Here is an 18,880-nt window from a genome sequence, read left to right as displayed (position 1 = left end):
GCTGGCAAATCGCCCCCTGCCTATGTGCCCCATTACCTTATGTGGTACTTCCCGTTCTTGATCTGTTGACACACTGGACATTTTCCGATCACATGTTAGATCACATCTATTGTCAAAGGAATCCCTCGTTCCTGAGCCCACCTGTAAGTAGCTTTTTCTCCAAGATGTCCATTTTTCTGATGTGCCCAAATGGCTGTACCTTCCAACCATTCTTCCACCTTAGGAATTTCATTAGTAGTTGTTACAGAAATGGTAGCTGCGGCATCTGCTTGGGAATTAAACAATCGTTCCATTGAATCAACAGGCATATGTGCATCTACATGAAATACTGACACTATTGTCTCCTGTACAATTTTTTCTATGTCTTGCCACAATTCTTTACCCCACAGTTCCTTACCATGAATTAACCAATTATGGGACTTCCACCCCATTAATCATGTAGCAAGACCATTAGTGACCGACCAGGAGTCAGTAAAAAGATGACATTCCCCTCCTCTTTCTTTCCTTAAAGCAGTGACTACCGCCATCAATTCAGCGTATTGACTGCTCATTCCTTTTCCCTCCATCACCAGGGTAGTATCAGTTTTAGGGTTATAGGCCACACTTTTCCACTTTCGCTCTCCCCCCACATATTTTACAGACCCATCTGTGAACCAAGCATGTTTTTGTTGTTCTGACGTGAGACTATCAAATCCCACTCCCCATTTAACTGGGGATTCATGAGCATATATTGGCTTTATGATTTCCAGCTCTCCGTTAGGAATATTAGCTATTTTTTTTCATGCAAAGTAGCTACCCCATGCTCACCTATTTTAGCTCTTTGGGAAATGTACCATTTCCATTTAATAATACTTTGTTCTGTATGGCTAGTTTAGCATTTCCAAAAGCAACCTGCTGTTCTTCTCCCCACATAAACTCATATTTTTTACGAGTTACCTTGTATAATGGGCTCAGTAGTTGACTCAAATGTGGAATATGTTGTTTCCAAAACCCAAATAAACCAATGTATGATTGCATCTCCTGCTTATTCTTTGGAGCAGGAAAATCTAATATTTTTCGTTTTGCTTTCTCTGTGATTTTCCTAATATCCTCTATTCCACTGAATTCCTAAAAATTTTACCGACGTTGCCGGTCCTTGTATTTTTGTTGGATTTATTTCCCATCCCTTCTTTTTTCATATAGTCAATTAATAAATCCAACTGCCCTTGCACCTCTTCCTTCGTTGTTCCCTGTATCAATATGTCGTCAACATAATGAGAAATTTGTATAGAGGTGAATTTCTGAAATTCATCTAAATGTTCCGCTACTATTTGAGGACAAATGGTAGGACTATGTAACCATCCCTGTGGTAGCCTAGTAAAAGTAAATTGCCTCCCTTGCCATGGGAATGCAAATTGAGATTGGGCACGTTCAAACAAACCTGAAACCTACTTACAGGAATATACATTAACATTTTATAACATTTCCAATATTCTTTTATCGTTCTTAAAAACTTATTTCAGACAATTTATCTATTGTATCAATCGAACTGCTGAAAAGTCCACGGCCAGTCTACAAACAGTGCTGAGCTTGTCACTACAACAAAAGGCACATCCTTCCTTAACACGTCTCACAAAGCTTTCTTCCACATTCTTGTACGTTCGTTCTACAGACTATCTCCCTGCTTTTAACCATCTCTTAAAGAAACAAGGAAAAGAAAAAAAAATTCAGGCTACATCAGGCAAACAGCTCCTAAATTACCTCCATTGTTCTTAACAGCATAGATCTACCCTGCAAATACGCAAACATTCTTTGTTTCCTGAACAGCAAAACAACTTTCAATTAACTTCAAGTACCTTATATCGGCTGATCGGAACTCCAAATAGCATAAGGCTGATAAAGTTTTATCCATAAACCCTTTGGTTCCTTGCTTACATTATTAATTTCATTACAAGTTCCTACATTTAAATCCATAATTTGTTAATATTTAAGCATATTTTAAATATCGATCCATGTTTTTGCAACATTCGTAGAATTGCAGACAGACTCCATGCTGTCTCTCTCCTTTTTCCTCCTTCCTTCCCCCTCCCCTCTGCCTGATAGTGAACAAAGGAGAAACTCAAAAAGCCCGCCGTCAAGCTCACATGATAGCATCGAAGGAGGAAAAAGGTGGGGGTGAAAATCCCTCCCTTTGCAGTTCGCTCTTTCAAACAAAATAACTTTTACTCCAACATCCTATTTACTCGACTGCGCCTTTTCTTATATTTTGTGGCAGCAATATGAACTGCTAATACCCAGCTCCTTCGAGCCAAAGCAACTACATCACCCGATTTATCGGGGCATTTTTCTAAACTACATCACCCGATTTATCGGGGCATTTTTCTAAACTTGTACAAGATCAATTGGTTCTGCACTTCCCAGAACCTTTTCCCATGACTCTGTTAATCCATGATTATTGGCTAGTTCTTGTGCTATTAAATTATACGGTGCCTCAGTCCAGCTGGGCACCTCTGTAGGTTCTTTTGAGGATTTCTCTCTCTTCCTGAACATTCCTGTATCACAAGAGCGCTCAGGTTTTCTTTAGAGAAATCCTGACGACTACGCCAATTAATGTATTACTATTTAAAAAGGCTTACCAAAGACCTTCAGTCACGTTCCGCACTGGACAGAATGCCAGGAAATCAAAATAGTATACAAATTAAATTTTATTACATATATACAATATTTCTAGCCATAATCATTGATTAAGTACAGAGTTTGAATCAATACATTACCGGTTATCATCACTCCGTCGGGGGACCACGATTAGGAGGCTTATTCAGAATGTCATCACATAGCTCGTCAGCAATGGAAATGTCCCTCCCTTACAGGTAACTTTCCCCCCTTAAATTGTACTTTTTCCCCACCCCTTTTTCCAGATTGGATATACAAACGCGTGCTTATCTCATGTTGAGAATGTAATCCCCAATTAGTATGTCTTGAAAACATCTAGCTTAGCTCGTGGGGTAGCTCGTGGGTTGTATACCCAGCCCCTCTTTATGGATTGGATACTTTTCCCCCTACCCCCTTTAGCTAGATTGGATATACAAACGCGTGCTTATCTCATGCGGTGTGAGTGTGTTTCTGTCAAGCACCTATCATCAGGTGCTGAAAATTCCTGGCTTTGCTCGTGTGCTGACAATGACCTGCTCTCATAATAGGCAGTTTATCAGCAGGTGCTGAAAAATTACTGGCCTTGCTGTTCTCATAATACTTGTGCTTCCCTGTAACAGCTAACATGGATCCTAGGCAGTGTCACTAAATATCAGTCACATCATATATTTCTCATTCGTATCACAACCACACACCCCCTCCCCCCCCCCACCCCCCCGCTTGGTACGTCACTGCCTAAGTGTGCTATTCAGCACTTAATCAGCTAGGGATTACTGCATAAAGATAGATCTGACTGTTACGTGGTTCTGTTTAATTTATATCATCTTTACTAGTTCCAACCTCAAATGTGACAATGAATATACTGTATATACTGGTTTCTTATGCACCATCATCCAAAAAGTTGAAGTATTACAGTCACACAAGAAAGTAGATCATACCTTTTTCCCCTTTCCCTCCGCTCGCCCAGCCCCCATCCCTAACAGAAACATCTACAACCTATGGGCTTGATAAACAACAATATTAATGTAAATTGAAAATCATGCTTCAAGCCAGGGGTATTAAGGTGTTCTTTGAAATTGCACACCTTTCAAGGAAGTAATATCAGATATCCCACAATGTTCCATGGACATCAGAAAGATCATTTGAGTAAGTCACACAACATGAGCAGGGCTTTCTGGACAAATCCACATTAAAAGAATTGTTTTCTTTGCCATCCTCTATAATAAAACCCTAAGCACGCATGTGCACTTAGGACGGCGTGTTCCCTGCCACCGTGGTGTCTGGGTCCGTGCCACATTCCATTTTTGAACACGGAGGCAAGGAACACGCATCAGAGGGAACGTGCTATTGAAGTGGAGAGCAGCCTGCGAAGTTCGCTACAGCCGGCCGGCACACCTCAGCAGGCTGCTTTGAAGAGGAGCGGCGGCAGCGGTTCATGCCGGTGGGCCAGAAAACACCAGGAAGCTGGGATGGAGGAAGGGTAAGAACAGGCATGCACAACAGGGGCAGGCATGGCACAACAGAGGGTAGAGGGAGAGGGATAGGGGGCTGCTTTGGGGGGGAGGGGTGTGCTGGGGGGCAGACAGAAATCATGCTTTGTTCTGGGAGGGGGGACAAAAGGGGGCCATGGAGCAGGCAGGCATGGCACAACAGCGGGCAGGGGGAGGGGGAAAGGGGCTGCTTTTGGGGGAGGGGTGTGCTGGGGGCAGACAGCAATCATGTATCCCATGCAGGTAAGAAGTGGAGGGGGAGAGAGAAAGGGGGCTGCTTTGGGGGGAGGGATGTGCTGGGGGCAGACAGCAATCATGCTTTCCTCTGGGAGGGGGACAAAAGGAGGCCACAGAGAGACAGGCAGGCATGGCGCAACAGAGAAATACAGGCAGGTAGGGGGCCAGGGAGACACACAGACAGAAAGAATGACAGACAGACAGACAGCGTCCAAGGAGAGAGAAACAAAGAAAAAAACCAGACAGACAGACATTTTAAACACTAGTCAGTAATAACCTAAGAATCCCTTTAAAACCTTGGGCACCAGGAAGGGTATTTTGGAGACCCAAAATAAGTATGGTTGTAATGCCACTCTCTGCTTTAACCAATGTGCCATACTCTCCCCTCTAAACACTCCTCCTCTCCTTGCAAAAATTCCTTCTTCAGACCAATGGAATTAAAAAATACTGTGGTAGAGCTTTAGGAGATCTGTCTACTAGCATACAGGTACAAAAGTAGCTATGTGTTTTGCTCCTGCAGACTGAGGCAGTTATGATTTACTGAAACCAGTTATGATGTACTGGAACTTGTGTAAAATACTGTACATTTACAGATTTATACCAACTTAGGAGCAGGTTTAAATTTGTTTGGTTTTTTGTACACTCCTGAGGTTATGAGTTAAATCCCAGCCTACTTAAGTCACTTACCCACTCCACCCTCTTTTTACAAAACTGCGATTGCATTTTTCTGCATAGGCCGGCATGCTGAATGCTTTGGGCTGCTTATGACACTCATAGGAACTCGATGAGCATCAGGAGCAGCGCAGAGCATTCAGCAAACTGGCCTGTGCTAAAAACCACTATCGCGGTTTTGTTAAGGGGGAGGGGTGTGTGCTAATCCTTCATTGCCCCATGTACCAGGCAATGAACCAGACTGTGAGCCTGCCAGGACTGATAAGGAAAATACATAAGTACCTGATTGCTATTCAGGGTATTGTGAACCTCTTCATAAAAAGGCAGTTAATAAATCCCAATAAATAAATATCACACATAAATGCCTCGTTATGAAATGACAGCCCCCACCTCTTTCTGCATATACACACAGAAAAAGAAAACTCTTGTCATCTAGGACTGTGACAAACCAAAAATTGCCCTTGAGGGCACTCTTCACAACAACAGCCATGATGGCAGCACTCCGTTCTTCCACCTTTTTTTTCTAAGCAATGTCTTAATTCTGCTGCCATAGCAATGGTGAAGTGATCTGGAGAAAAAAAAAAAACCACAAAACAAAAAACACAAATTTGAACAGTAGGTTAAGAAAAGAAAAAGGTAAGAGAGGGCTTGAGTCAGGGAGCTACAAACAGCAGTCAGCAAAGAACAGGTCTTAGTACTCAAGCTCCTTTCACTCCTGTGCACCAGTTATCTTCCCTTCCCTGATTTCCAGATGCTGTTGAATCCGTTCCAACACAGTTGGTTGATGTCTGCCTGGGTTGTCTGCAGCATTGACAGATGATTTTTCATCAGGCAGGAGTTACAGTGCACGCTTACGTCCAGTCACTTGTAGATCCTAATCTTCCTAATGTACCTGCTGAGACTTATCTCTGCCAGGCCACAGGGAAGCCACAGTGTCGTTATTTATGCATCTCCATCTCAGACTTATTTCTGTTGCCATTCCTTTCAGCGTTTCCATGGATGGACAGGTAGGGAGCACAAAAATCTAGACAGCAGCTGTAGTTCCAAGGTGTTAAGGGATGCCCAAAGCATACACTCAAAGACATTGATTCCCTTGGATTGTTTGCTTCGATTGCTTACATAGACATGCATTTAGGTGTGAGCTCCCATTAGGGAAGCAGATGAAGGGTCCTGACCAAAGACTGATGGCATCCGAAAGGAAAGGTGACAGGATAAGGGCAGATAGGAAAGGAAAAGGAAGAGAAAGGGATAGAAATAAAGAGGCATCGACATGCCAGAATAATGAAGAGGGAGAGAACAGGAGGATGGTGATAGCATTAAGGGTTTTTTGTTGTTTTTTTTTAAAGAAAGAAATAGAAACAGATGGTGAGGGACAGAAGCAGTTTGTAGATGGAGAGTGGATGGCAAAGGAGGGAGAAGGAAGGAGTTGAATTTTTTTTTTCTCTTATTTACTTAAATTCTTTGCTAATTGCTCCCGTTCTGCATAATTTCTCTACTTGGCAATGCAAGCCATCATTTACATTCAGAAGATGCAACACTTCCAGTGGCAGCTGTTAACCACACTCAGGATTTCAAACACCTTTCTTCTTCTATTCAGCCCCCCCCCCCCCCCCCCCGGTATGCATTAAGACCTCAGCTATCCCACTGCTGAACTTTCCTGTACAAAATAGACCATATAGAAAAAGACATACCTAAATTAAATGGCCATCTGAATAGGAGGGAGTGCTGAAAAGTTTAGTCTAACCAAGAAGAGAATGATGTAGAAATGGTTCAAGCAATGATCTGAAACTATGTCAAAACAGAGAATTTTATTTCTGCAAATTGGCATTTAACAAAATAAGATAACACTTGTTTCAGCTGCAGTGGCAAAATAATGCTCAGAATTTAGGAAGCTGGTTTGTTGGGCTGAAAACTTTTCAGCACCCCCTTGTAGTCGTACATATGTGCAGAGGGAAAAATTGCACAGTCTTTCCAAAAGAGACTGCCTTCTTTGCAAATAATACACACTCTGTGCAAATAGTGTACACTTTGCAAAACATGTGCAATTTTTTTTTAAGAAAAACTGAAGTTTTAGTTCCTGTCATTTCAGAAAGAAAAAAAAAAAAAGCCAAAATAAAATGACAAAGATATATTATTCCTACTCCAAATGATAGTGGTCTCAGTTCAGACAGCACTGCTTTAAAATTCCAAATTAGCAAAACAGTTTCACTCTCTACTCTTGTTGCTTTTGGGCCCTGGGTTGAAGTTGGATTTGGAGGATCTGGAGGTGGAGGGTGGAAACAGAGTTGATTTGATTAGTGAGTGGAAGATGAATTAAAATGGAGCACAACAATTTTTGTATGTTTTTTTTTTCACTTCATTTTAAATACTACATGCCTAGTAATTATCTGTTTTTTTAGTAGCACTCTCTCCAGTGATATATCAAAATATTTTAATTAATGCACTGTGATCTTTTGTTATCTTGTCACCTTACTTCAAGTGTTCCTTGTGTTGGTCTTTGATATAATAGGATCATCATTTATAATACTGCTATCTTGTTGTCAAAATCATCAGTTACCATAGTTCAAGTTTTTATAGTTCATCTCATGAAATAGCATATGCAGCTTCTCCTTCCATTTTCTGTTCAACATAGTAGCTCTTGAGGGAGCTCTGCAGCCATCAAATAACTCATGTTTCCTAGGCTCCTTTCCTTGCAGGGTGAAAAGTCAAGGCCTTTAGGTTTCTGGAAAATTTATCTTTCCCAGTCCCAGCATAACAAATCATACAATATATTCACTATACATCAGACACGATCCATTCTAGAAATCTAAATCTTGAAACAGTCTGAAAATCACAATATAGCCAATATTCATCACTATTTAACTAGCCAGAAATGATGGTTAAATAGGAGATAGAGCAGCTTTCTAAACTGAGATGGGTGGAGGGGGAGGGGAAGCCGACAGTCACCCAGGAGCGGATGGTTCAGTGTGGAGTATCCGCATCATCTGGTGACTTCAAGGTTTGAAAGAGGGGGGCATAGCCCTCCCTTACCCCCCACTAGTGCTACGTTATTTCCTTTCTCTTCACCCACCCACCCTTCTCCTGCCTCCGCATCATCTGGTGACTTCAAGATTTGAAAGAGGGGGCCTAGCTCCCCTCATCCCTCCTCTCCCCCCCCTCCCCCCCACGGTGCCTCTTTTCTTTCCCTTCCCTTCACCCACTTGCGGTCTTCTTCTCCTGCCTTCGTATCATCTGGTAACTTCAAGGTCTGAAAGAGAATGGGGCATCATCACAGATCGATCAGGCGCACCATAAGGTTTCCTTTTATATTGGACCTGAAAGTTGCTCGGAAGGAAGACTTCTGGGGTACAAGGTTGACTTTGAGAGGGCGTCTTAATATTAAGAGATGAAACAGCTGTGCTGAATTGGCCATGCTGAATTGTCCCATTCCCTTGGTAATAGCTATCAACAAAGCTTGTTAACATTGATTCCCATGTTCCCCTGTCCTGAGCCACATAGCAGAATTAATCAGATTCCTGTTTTACTCTCACAACATGTCGAGTCTCACGCTTTTGTTAATCAACTGGGTGTTCAACAGACTGCATCACCACTCCTTCTCTGGGCACTCAGCAGTAACTTATAAGCATGAATTTTTTCCTGTCCCTTAGAAGTCTTGTCTCAGAATTGTGGGTTGTACTCCTGCTTAACTGGGCTACCAGTTGTAGGAAACCAGTCCAACAAGTGTCTGGGAATTCAGTAAATGGCAACTAATGTTAAGTGCTGGAAAGAACTGTGCTAAAATAATGTTCTGTGCCATTCAGAGCTCCCTTTGCAGACTAGTAGCTTGGTGTGGAACTCTTGTCTATCTTTGGGCGCAACACTTACGTCTACTGAAACTTGGTGTAAATGCTGGCACACAAGTTTCAAGTTTAATAAAATTGTGATTTAAAACCACAATTCATTGATAAATGACTCATCCCTTACAGTACTTCGCGTTCTCTTCGGACTATAAATCAAAAGCTCCAAACAATCCCCTCTTTGAAAGTTATCAGGACACGACGACACGATATATTCTCAGTGATGGCGCCACAGCTTTGGAATGCTATGCCACAACATTTAAGAGGGGAAAACAACTTGGCCTGTTTTAAAAGCAATTTTTAAAGATGCTTTTAACCTTTAAAATACATTTGGTTTTTATATAAAATTCCTTTTCTAATTGCACTCTTTTTTTTCTCTTTCTCTTTCTCTTCTTTTCCTTTGCTTTTTCTTTTCTTTCTTTTTTTAGATTCCCCGTCCTTTTGTTTTTTACCATATAAGTCTCTCCTCTGAACTTTTGTATTAGTCTGTATATAGTTAGTCTGTATTAGTTAGTCTGTATGTCTGTTCAAGTTCTCATGCTTCTGCTACAAAACAGTTTTTGGTATGTCACCAAGATACCTCAACCCACACTTCAATTTAAACTACAACAATAAGAGCTCCCGCAGAATTCACCTGTTCGCCTTCCCCTCGCTAAAATTATGCCATTTCAAAAGGTTCCTCAACAGAACCTTCTCCTTCCAGGTGGCTAAACTGAACCCATGGCTAGCCCAAATTGTTCTCGATACCCCCGCCTACCTTGACTTCAGAAAACAACTCAAAACACTTATTCCACAGTCTGAACTCTTAATACACTTGACTTCTAATTCTTTCATCATCACCCACTAATGGCCAGGAATGCCCTCTTACTCCTTTTTATTGTACTTTCCTAATCTGTTAATTTCAATGACTTCATTGTTTGTAACTCTGATTAACTGATGTGAGCCGCCTAGAACTCCCTGGGTATGGCGGTATACAAAAATAAATTATTATTATTATTATTATTAATTGTATTAGTCTGTATGTCTAATTGTCTACCCCATTATTTTAAATTTTAAATTGTGTGTAAAAATATGTTTATATTTTATTAATTTTTGTATCTCGCTTAGTAAAACTAAATAAGCGATTCATCAAAGTCACAAAAAAACTTGAAACTTGACTTGAAACTTAAAACGCATTATCATAAATTCAATGTGACGTAAAAAATTTAACAAAGGGAGTAACAGACAGAATATTTGGGGAGGGATTAAAAGACTTTAACACAAGCAAATAAACGGTGAAAGGAGCAAAAGGGAAGTGGGAAAAACTACAATGTGTAAAGAAAAGTAGAACATAAAAGGCAATAACAGTAGGTTAAAATATACCTAATTTAGGAGGTCTTTTACTAAGGTACACTATCCGATTTAGCACCTGCTAAATGCTAATGTGTCCATTATATTCTATGACTCAATTTCATTTGAAAAATACTTCAATGAACTCAGGTGATCTTCTCATAAATCACACATCTCTTATCACCTTTTATAATATAATGAAATAATAATCTCCAATATAAAATATGTGTTATATGAAAAGCTCAGACCCAACTCTAGTGATACACACGGAGGCAGTTGTAAATGAGACCATCATAGCTCTTCGCTATCTCATACCACCGCATAATGTTGAATCTTACATTCTATAACCACCACTGATTACTTATCTTTTGCGGTGATTCGGCTGTGACTTCTCAACAACTACTCCGGGTCAATAATAAAACACTTTGATGAATGCTGTCTTTCATTTCCTAAGCGCCTAAAAACATATCTGTATCTAGACAACTGATCCGTACAACTCTTTCTCTTCAATGACGGTTCTCTTGACCTATTAACCACTTTCTTTCACCTCTTAAGTTCAATCAATTTGTAGCATCTTTTAATCCTTTGTAAACCGCATAGAACTTCACGTTCCTACAGTATATAAACTGTTATTATTATTATTTCCCTCGACCCCCCAACTCGAGTTTCACGAATTGGAGCTTCTTCAGGAGGGGACACCAAGTACGGAACGCCCAAACCCGAACTAACTAACAGCAAGCCACTAGAGGTGGGTTGTTGGGTCTGAGCTTTTCACATAACACATATTTTATATTAGAGATTATTATTTCATTATATTCTTTGGACATGTTAGCATTTAGCACCCCCTAAATATAAGCGCACTAAATTGGCAGCGCGCTTTAGCAAAAGACCCCATTAGTGGCCTTGTAGCTTTTAAAATTTAAATGCATCTTTAAAAAGAAAGCATTTAAGATTTCCTTTAAACCTACCTAGATTAGTTTCTTCTCTCAAGTGTGCAGGCGAGTGCCATATGTGGGGAGCCATCACAGAAAAGATCATATCCCGTCGAGTGTTAATAATTCTTAAGGAAGGAACTGAGAGCAAATGTTTATCTTCGGATCTTAAAGATCTAGATGGAGCATGAGGAGTGAGTATTCTTCTCAGAAATGAAGGTGTTTTTGACATTTGAACTTTGAAGGTTAATAGGGCAATTTTGTATGTTATTCTATGGTTTATAGGCAGCCAGTGTGCATCCTTTAAGAGTGGTGTGACATGATTAAATTTCCTCTTATTGGTGATAGTTTTTATTGTGGTATTTTGAATGATCTGAAGTCGTCTTAATTCTCTTTGTGTGATCCCTTTATATAATGAATTACAATAATGGCTGGGTGCATAAAAGACCCTATTCCATAACACTGCATATTTTCTGGAAATGCCCCTCCCATGACCACATCCCCTTTTGAGCTGAACACTATAAAATTTAGGTCCACACTTTATAGAATATGGCACAGGGAAGATCTGCACATAAACCTAAATAAGTGACAATTAATACCAATTATTGATTTTTTTTAAACTTATGTTTATTGAAAGTGGAAAAGGGTACAGAAAGCCTGAGGGAATTTTCAGTAGGGGACATGTTGATTTTGCTCTTGCTTGCCTTTGCTGTACCCAATTATTGTGAGCCCAACTTGGGTGGTCTATATAGAATCCAGGGTAGAGTGTCTACAGTATATTGTATGCTAGAATGTGTTTAGGGACTGAATGGTGCCACAAAACATGGAAGCTAAAACTCACATCCCTTGGTCTCCCCACTAGGACCCAGGCTATGACCATCAGTAAGAAGTAGGGTTTCTATAATTCCCTAACAAAGGCACCTACTCTGAGTTTTTCTCATATGAATACCTGTAAAATTTGATGCACACACTATCTCCAGTAATCATCAGAATCTGAACACACTAGGGTTCTTCTTTAACAACCACCCCATAATTAAGACACCCTTTGGAAAAGGAGCAACCCTGGCTTTTTCCCTTATATTACTTTTATATTACATTTTATATTACTTGTTTTCAGGTAAAGTTTACTGCTATGTGGGCTACTTCTATCTCTACTATGAAGGATTCTCAATTTATTCATTTAAAATTGGAAATGATGGAAAATGCTCGCAAATCATGGAACCTGTGCCTGCACAATTTTCCTTTAACTTATTTGTTAGCCTCTGTGATACTTTTTTATAAAGTATCTCAAGAAAATTTTAGGGCTAACCAATTCTGAAACTATTCAGTTGAGTACAAGAGACTGCTGAAAAGTTCTCAGCCCAACCAAGAAGAGAATGATGTGGAGCCATGAAACTTACAAGTTATTCCACACTTTTTGTTTCAATGAGGCAAATGCATCTAGTAAATGAGCACAAGTATCGGGAAACCAATCTACTGTGACATCACCAATGAGGTTGGCTCTTAGGCATTGGTGGAATGAGGCATTATGACATCACAATACGAGGGGCCGCTGAAAGTTCTCAGTCCAACCAAGAAGAGAATGATGTGGAACCATGAAACTAACAAGTTATTCCATACTTTTCTTGACATTTTTTTTTTTTTTAATATTCTTTATTCATTTTCAAAATTACATTAAGTGTTAAATATATTCATTCAGATTAACATTAACTACATCACTTACAAACAATCATTGATATATTACATAAAAACATATCCCTTCCCTTTTCCCACCCCACCCACCCTTATATTCCATTATCATATAAAACATGTAATAATAAAATTCCCCCCTCCCTACCCCTTAAATCGATAAGTATAAGGGAAACAATTTCAAATTAATCTTTACAATACTTTGTTAATGGTTTCCACACATCCTGAAACTTCTTAAAGTATCCCCGTTGCAATGCAATAAACCTTTCCATTTTATAAATATGGCATAAAGAGTTCCACCAGAAGTTATAATTTAATCTCCTCCAATCCTTCCAATTATATGTAATTTGCTGAATGGCAACACCGGTCATTATAAGTAGTAATTTATTATTATTCGCAGAAATCTGACTCTGCTCTCATTTCCATACCAAATATCACAGTATCATATCATTGAAACAAAAAGTGTCAAGTAAAGTGTTGAATAACTTGTAAGTTTCATAGCTCCACATCATTCTCTGAAAACTTTACAGCAGCCCCACATACATAATTGCTATTATTTACTTTTTAAGAGAAAGCTCCTCCAGAATGATCAACCGGGAGTGGATCAATCAGTGACATGATGTGGATGTAACAGCTTTTATGGGAAGATTCACAAGATATTATTACCACTAGATCAACTCTTCTGATTACTTTTATTCATGAAAGTGATAAATCACTAGTAATGAAAGCATATTTTAGAAAAAGGATGTGAGCTTTTGCAGTGCGAAAGTTGATAAGCCGGATATAATTTTTTAAAATATGTTCCCTGAAGAATCCAGACTTTTCTTGCCTTGAATCCTCGAGTTGTGGCCCTGAGTGCAACTGTTTTCCTTAAATACCCTTCCAAATGTCTTATCACTTTTCAGGGGAAGGAATTTTCTTTTTGGGAATCTCTACGGTTAGTGCCTTGGATTTGTTAGGTGTTAATTATATAGATACTTTATAAGTAGATGATTTACTTTTTTATTTTTATGTCATTTTATCTATGGTAAAGTCTACTCTCTCTTGATATGGGCTTATAGGTATTGCCATCTTTTTGAGAGGGATGTTTTCTTTGATGGTTATTGATTGGAAAACCTAGCTTATTTCTAATTGTTTAATGAGCCAATTAATGATGATAGTTGGTTGCTAACAATCAATTATTGGTGCTGATTGACAATGACTGGAATTTACACGCTCATCTGTATAGTCACTGTCCTATAAAAGATGCACACATACATTTTTCCACATGGCTCCAAAAAAGCGCTTGAGCATGGGTCTGTCAGGGGCAGTTTGAGGATCTGTGCATAGTGTTACAGAGTTCAGGGAATCTGCACCTAATTTAGGTTCAGTTGGTGTAAATCCTTTGCCAAAACTGAATGTGGATCCCAGCACTAAGCACTGTCTTATAAATAGCACCCAACTCGGAGAGCCATTTTCTTTCTTTAGGTATTTATATACCACCTATCAAGGTTATCTAAGCGGTTTACAATCAGGTACTCAAGCACTTTCCCTATCTTTCCCAGTGGGCACACAATTTGTCTAATGTACCTGGGGCAATGGAGGATTGAATGACTTGCCCAGGGTCACAAGGAACAGCACGGGGTTTGAACCCACAACCTCAGGGTGCTGAGGCTGTAGTTCTAACCACTAGACCACTCCTTCCTCTTATAGAACAGTTCTTAGTGTGCATTTATTTGTCACCGACTATTTACAGAATTCAGTCCTAAGGCCCATATTCTAGTAACAGCATCCCAAAGATAGGCGGCGGTAAGCATCCTATCGCTGTCTAACTAACCAACGGGGTTGCATGTTGTTGTTTTTTTAATTGATGCTGCAAAAGGCGCCTACATTGAAGGTGCCTGTCTTGTGCCTACAGAATGCCTGAGACTGGACTGCGCTGCGCATGGTTTATGCCGGAAGTGGCCTTAAAGTGGCCTTAAAGTGGCCTAGGCGCTTCCATAGGCAAAAGACAGATGCCTTAAATGTAGGCCTGTAAAATGATGGCAAACATTTAAGGCACCTGTTTTAAAATCAGCCGTGATTCTATAAATGGTGCCGATGCATGATTGACACACGATCGGCAGCCATTTTAGGTGGCGACTGATACCAGCACCGTTTATAGAATCAGGGCCTAAGTGCTTAGCGATCTTTAGTAGTAGGGCTCCTAAATTTTTTAAAGTATGTGAATCTCGCTACCCTCTTTATAATCGCTAATTCTTATTATGTTTTTCCTTCCTTATATTAAAGTTCCTGTAAACCGTGCCGAGGAGAGGATGCAGTATATAAACTTAAGATTTTGTTTTGTTTTGTTTACACTAACAAACCACATGTATGCTAATAAATATACATAGTGCTGGAAAGACAGCAGGTATTGTATTCTATTGTGTTGAATTGAAAATGTATTTATAACCTGCTTTTGTCCAAGGCGAGGAATGAGATAACGTACATAATTAAAATATATACATCATAATCCATCAGGCACAATCACATCAGTCCAAAAGAACATTTCAAAAAAACAGTGGGCACCTTTACGACAAATCATAGGCTTGAGCAAGCAAGTAACATTTTAGCATCAATTTAAAATTGGCTACATTTTTATGCTGCCTCAACTTCAAAGGCAAACTATTCTGTTCCTTAGGCCTGTGACCAAGAAAATGTGAGTCCTTGTTTTTTTGAGTCTCAGATGACAATAATTAGGGTGCAAGTGTGCATTGAATGCAGTTGTACAAACATTCACACATATAATAAGATGAGACATGATGAAGTCCCAAATAAACAAGCAACAGCAACGTTGGCTAAGGCTTAAGTCTAAAGACTAGCAGAGACACTTGTACACCAAGGGTTGTAGAAGCCTCCATCTCTAAGACAGCTTTGACTTATGTAGTAGGTAACCTCTCAGTCATGATCTGTAGTCACTTTCGCTTGTTGTGCCACTTTGATCTAACTCAAATGTTCTGTCTGGCAGTGACAACCAGCCCTAATCGGTAAATACTCTCACCATCATTAATAGCCAATGGGTGACATTTCTAGTGCTAACACTCATTACAAGACCGAAGCTCATGGTGTCTAGGAATGGTGTTCAATTCAATAGGAAATGTTCCGCATTAGTTTGCTTTCTATTTCAGCAACACTGTTGATTTAAAAATTACACTGTTATTATTAATTTCAGATGGTGTAGGGCAAGTCTAATTAAAATATAACACCAATTGCCACACATATGTTGCAAGGACTTTCATTTAAAATTAATATGAATATTAAGTGTGACACCAGGCTCAGGGAAGAACTACACTGTAATTATAGAAGTTTTGCTGGAAATTATCTGATAAAGCCGGCATAGATACTTATGATGTCCTCAAGTTCTTCCTAGGGTCTGTTAGGAAGGTTTACCTCAAGGTCAAACAGGATGACTTAGACACCATTTGCTGAACTGAGGTAGTACAGTAATATGATTGTTTCTTTGCCAGCATGCAGTTCTAAAAGTCATATTGGTTCTGGAAATAACTGTGTTCTTTGCAACTTTTGACATCTTTTATCGGACCAACACAAAACTTATCCATATATGATGTAATATATGGCCTTTTGAGATCCCAAAGAGGCCATTTTGGAGAGGAAACATATGTGATATGGGAAACTAATCCACTATTGTCATATCTGGATAATTCTTATATGAATTCCAGTTAATTGTATTAACCCCATAGCCAATTAGATTTTCAGAAAATCTTCAGGAAATCTCTATGAAGTACTTTGTAAACCCAGTACATATTCATTACAGATATCTTGTAAACTTGTCTGGGTATTGAAATGCAAGGAATAGTTAGTGACCCAGTCCGTCACTTTGGGATCCAGACCAAGTGCACTTTGGGACCCATCCTGAGGGCTCTCAGTTTATTTATTAGACTTCTGTGTGGAACACAGTTAAAGGCTTTGCTAAAATCTAAATACACCACATCTAGCGCATTCCTTCTATCCAATTCTCTGGTCACTCAATTTCTTTGACTGGGTGACTGGAGAATTGGATAGGGGGCGTGTGCTAGATGTGGTGTATTTAGATTTTAGCAAAGCCTTTGACAGTGTTCAACACAGACATCTAATAAATAAACTGAGTACCCTCGGATGGGTTCCAAAGTGACAGGCTGGGTCAAGAACTGGTTGAGTGGAAGGCGACAGAGGGTAGTGATCAATGGAGATAACTCTGAAGAAAGGGATGTTACCAGTGGTGTGCCTCAAAGTTCTGTTCTTGGGCCTATTCTTTTTAACATTTTTATATACAATATTGCTGCAGGGCTGTCAGGTAAGATTTGCCTCTTTGCAGATGATACCAAAATCTGCAATAGAGTAGATACCCCAGATGGTGTGAATAACATGAAGAAAGACCTAATGAAGCTTAAAGAATGGACTGAAATCTGGCAGCTAAAATTTAATGCAAAGAAATGCAAGGTCATGTATTTGGACTGCAAAAACCCAAAGGAGTGGTACAATTTAGGGGGGTAAAGAACTTACGTGCACGACAGAAGAGCAGGACTTGGATGCGATTGTATGTGATGATCTTAAGGTGGCCAAACAGGTTGAAAAGGTGACATGAAAGCTAGAAGGATGCTAGGGTGCATAGGAAGTGGTATGGCCAGTAGGAAAAAGGAGGTATTGATGCTCCTGTATAAGACTCGGGTGGGACCTCATTTAGAATATTGTGTACAATTCTGGAGGCCACACTTTCAAAAAGATATAAAAAGGATGGAGTTGGTCCAGAGGAAGGCTGCTAAAATGGTGTGTGGTCTTCATCATAAGGCATATGGGGACAGACTTAAAGATCTCAGTCTGTATACTTTGGAGGATAGGCAGGAGAGGGGAGATATAATAGAGGTTTTTAAATACCTACGTGGTGTAAATGTGCATGAGTCGAGTCTCTTTCATTTGAAAGGAAGCTCTGGAATGAGAGGGCATAGGATGAAGTTAAGAGGTGATAGGATCAGGAGCCCACCCTCTTCACACTACCCACAGGCCCTGCTCTGCACCTTGAGTTCTCAAGCAAGGTCCTTGGCATCATTATCGATTCTTCCCTCTCCCTCAACGATCACCTGAATTTCTTGGCAAAATCATGTTTTTTCAGCCTCCACATGCTGAGGAAAGTAAGATCCTACTTTCACCAAAAACATTTCACCGTCCTTGTACAATCCGTCTTCGCAGACTCCAGCTTATCCAAAATACTGCAGCCAAGCTGATTTTTGCAAAACGCAAATTTGATCACGTCTCCCCACTACTTACCAATCTTCACTGGCTCCCAGTACTTTCCAGAATTCATTTCAAATGCTCCTGCCTGGCTTTCAAGATCATTCACGGCATCCTTCCGCCCCCTAATCCCTCTATCCTTCATCGCCTCGACGCCTGCTACCACCAGATCCGCCCACAGACATAAACTATCCTTCCCCTCTCTACACGGCATCCTCCACGCAGGCAAATTGGGAAAATCCCTCCTCTCCAAAATCACTGGCCTTTGGAACGATCTCACTATCCCGCTGCGGAACCTGGGCTCCCTCCAACTATTCCGAAAACAACTGAAAACCTGGCTTTTTTCTAACATATAACATTTCTTCTCCTGTTTACATCCCCTCTATTCATATGCTCTTGTAAATCTTTCTCCTCTCTCTTCTTATATTTTTAAGTTTTGTAAACAGTGTCAAGCTCCACTTCCGTGGAGATGATGCGGTATATAAACTTAAGGCTTAGTTTAGTTTAGTTTAGTAATCTAAGGAAACACTTTTTTTACAGAAAGGGTGGTAGATGCTTGGAACAGTCTCCCGATAGAGGTGATGGAGACAGAGACTGTGTCTGATTTCAAGAAAGCCTGGGATAGTCATGTGGGATCTCTTGGAGAGAGGAAGAAATAATGGTTACTAAGGATGGGCAGACTGGATGGCCAATTTGGCCTTTATCTGCCATCATGTTTCTATGTTTCTAGTATTATAAAAGATATCACAACCTAAAATAAATCTGGAGCATAGTGTGTTGATGTGTTTCTGTGTGTACATTTAAGTGACAAGCTACT

The 18,880-nt window shown here is 39.9% G+C and overlaps 1 protein-coding gene across 1 annotated transcript in view; it reads left to right on the top strand.

The window, feature by feature from the left end:
- Positions 1 to 18,880, top strand: part of LOC117347237 (neurotrimin-like) — a 751,522-nt gene that overhangs the window by 678,351 nt on the left and 54,291 nt on the right. The window lies entirely within an intron of this gene.

Source organism: Geotrypetes seraphini, chromosome 13, assembly GCF_902459505.1.
Source record: "Geotrypetes seraphini chromosome 13, aGeoSer1.1, whole genome shotgun sequence".
In the NCBI taxonomy this organism is placed as follows: Eukaryota; Metazoa; Chordata; class Amphibia; order Gymnophiona; family Dermophiidae; genus Geotrypetes; species Geotrypetes seraphini.
The sequence above is the reverse complement of the archived record's forward strand: the minus strand, read 5'-3'. Positions and strand labels throughout refer to the sequence as shown.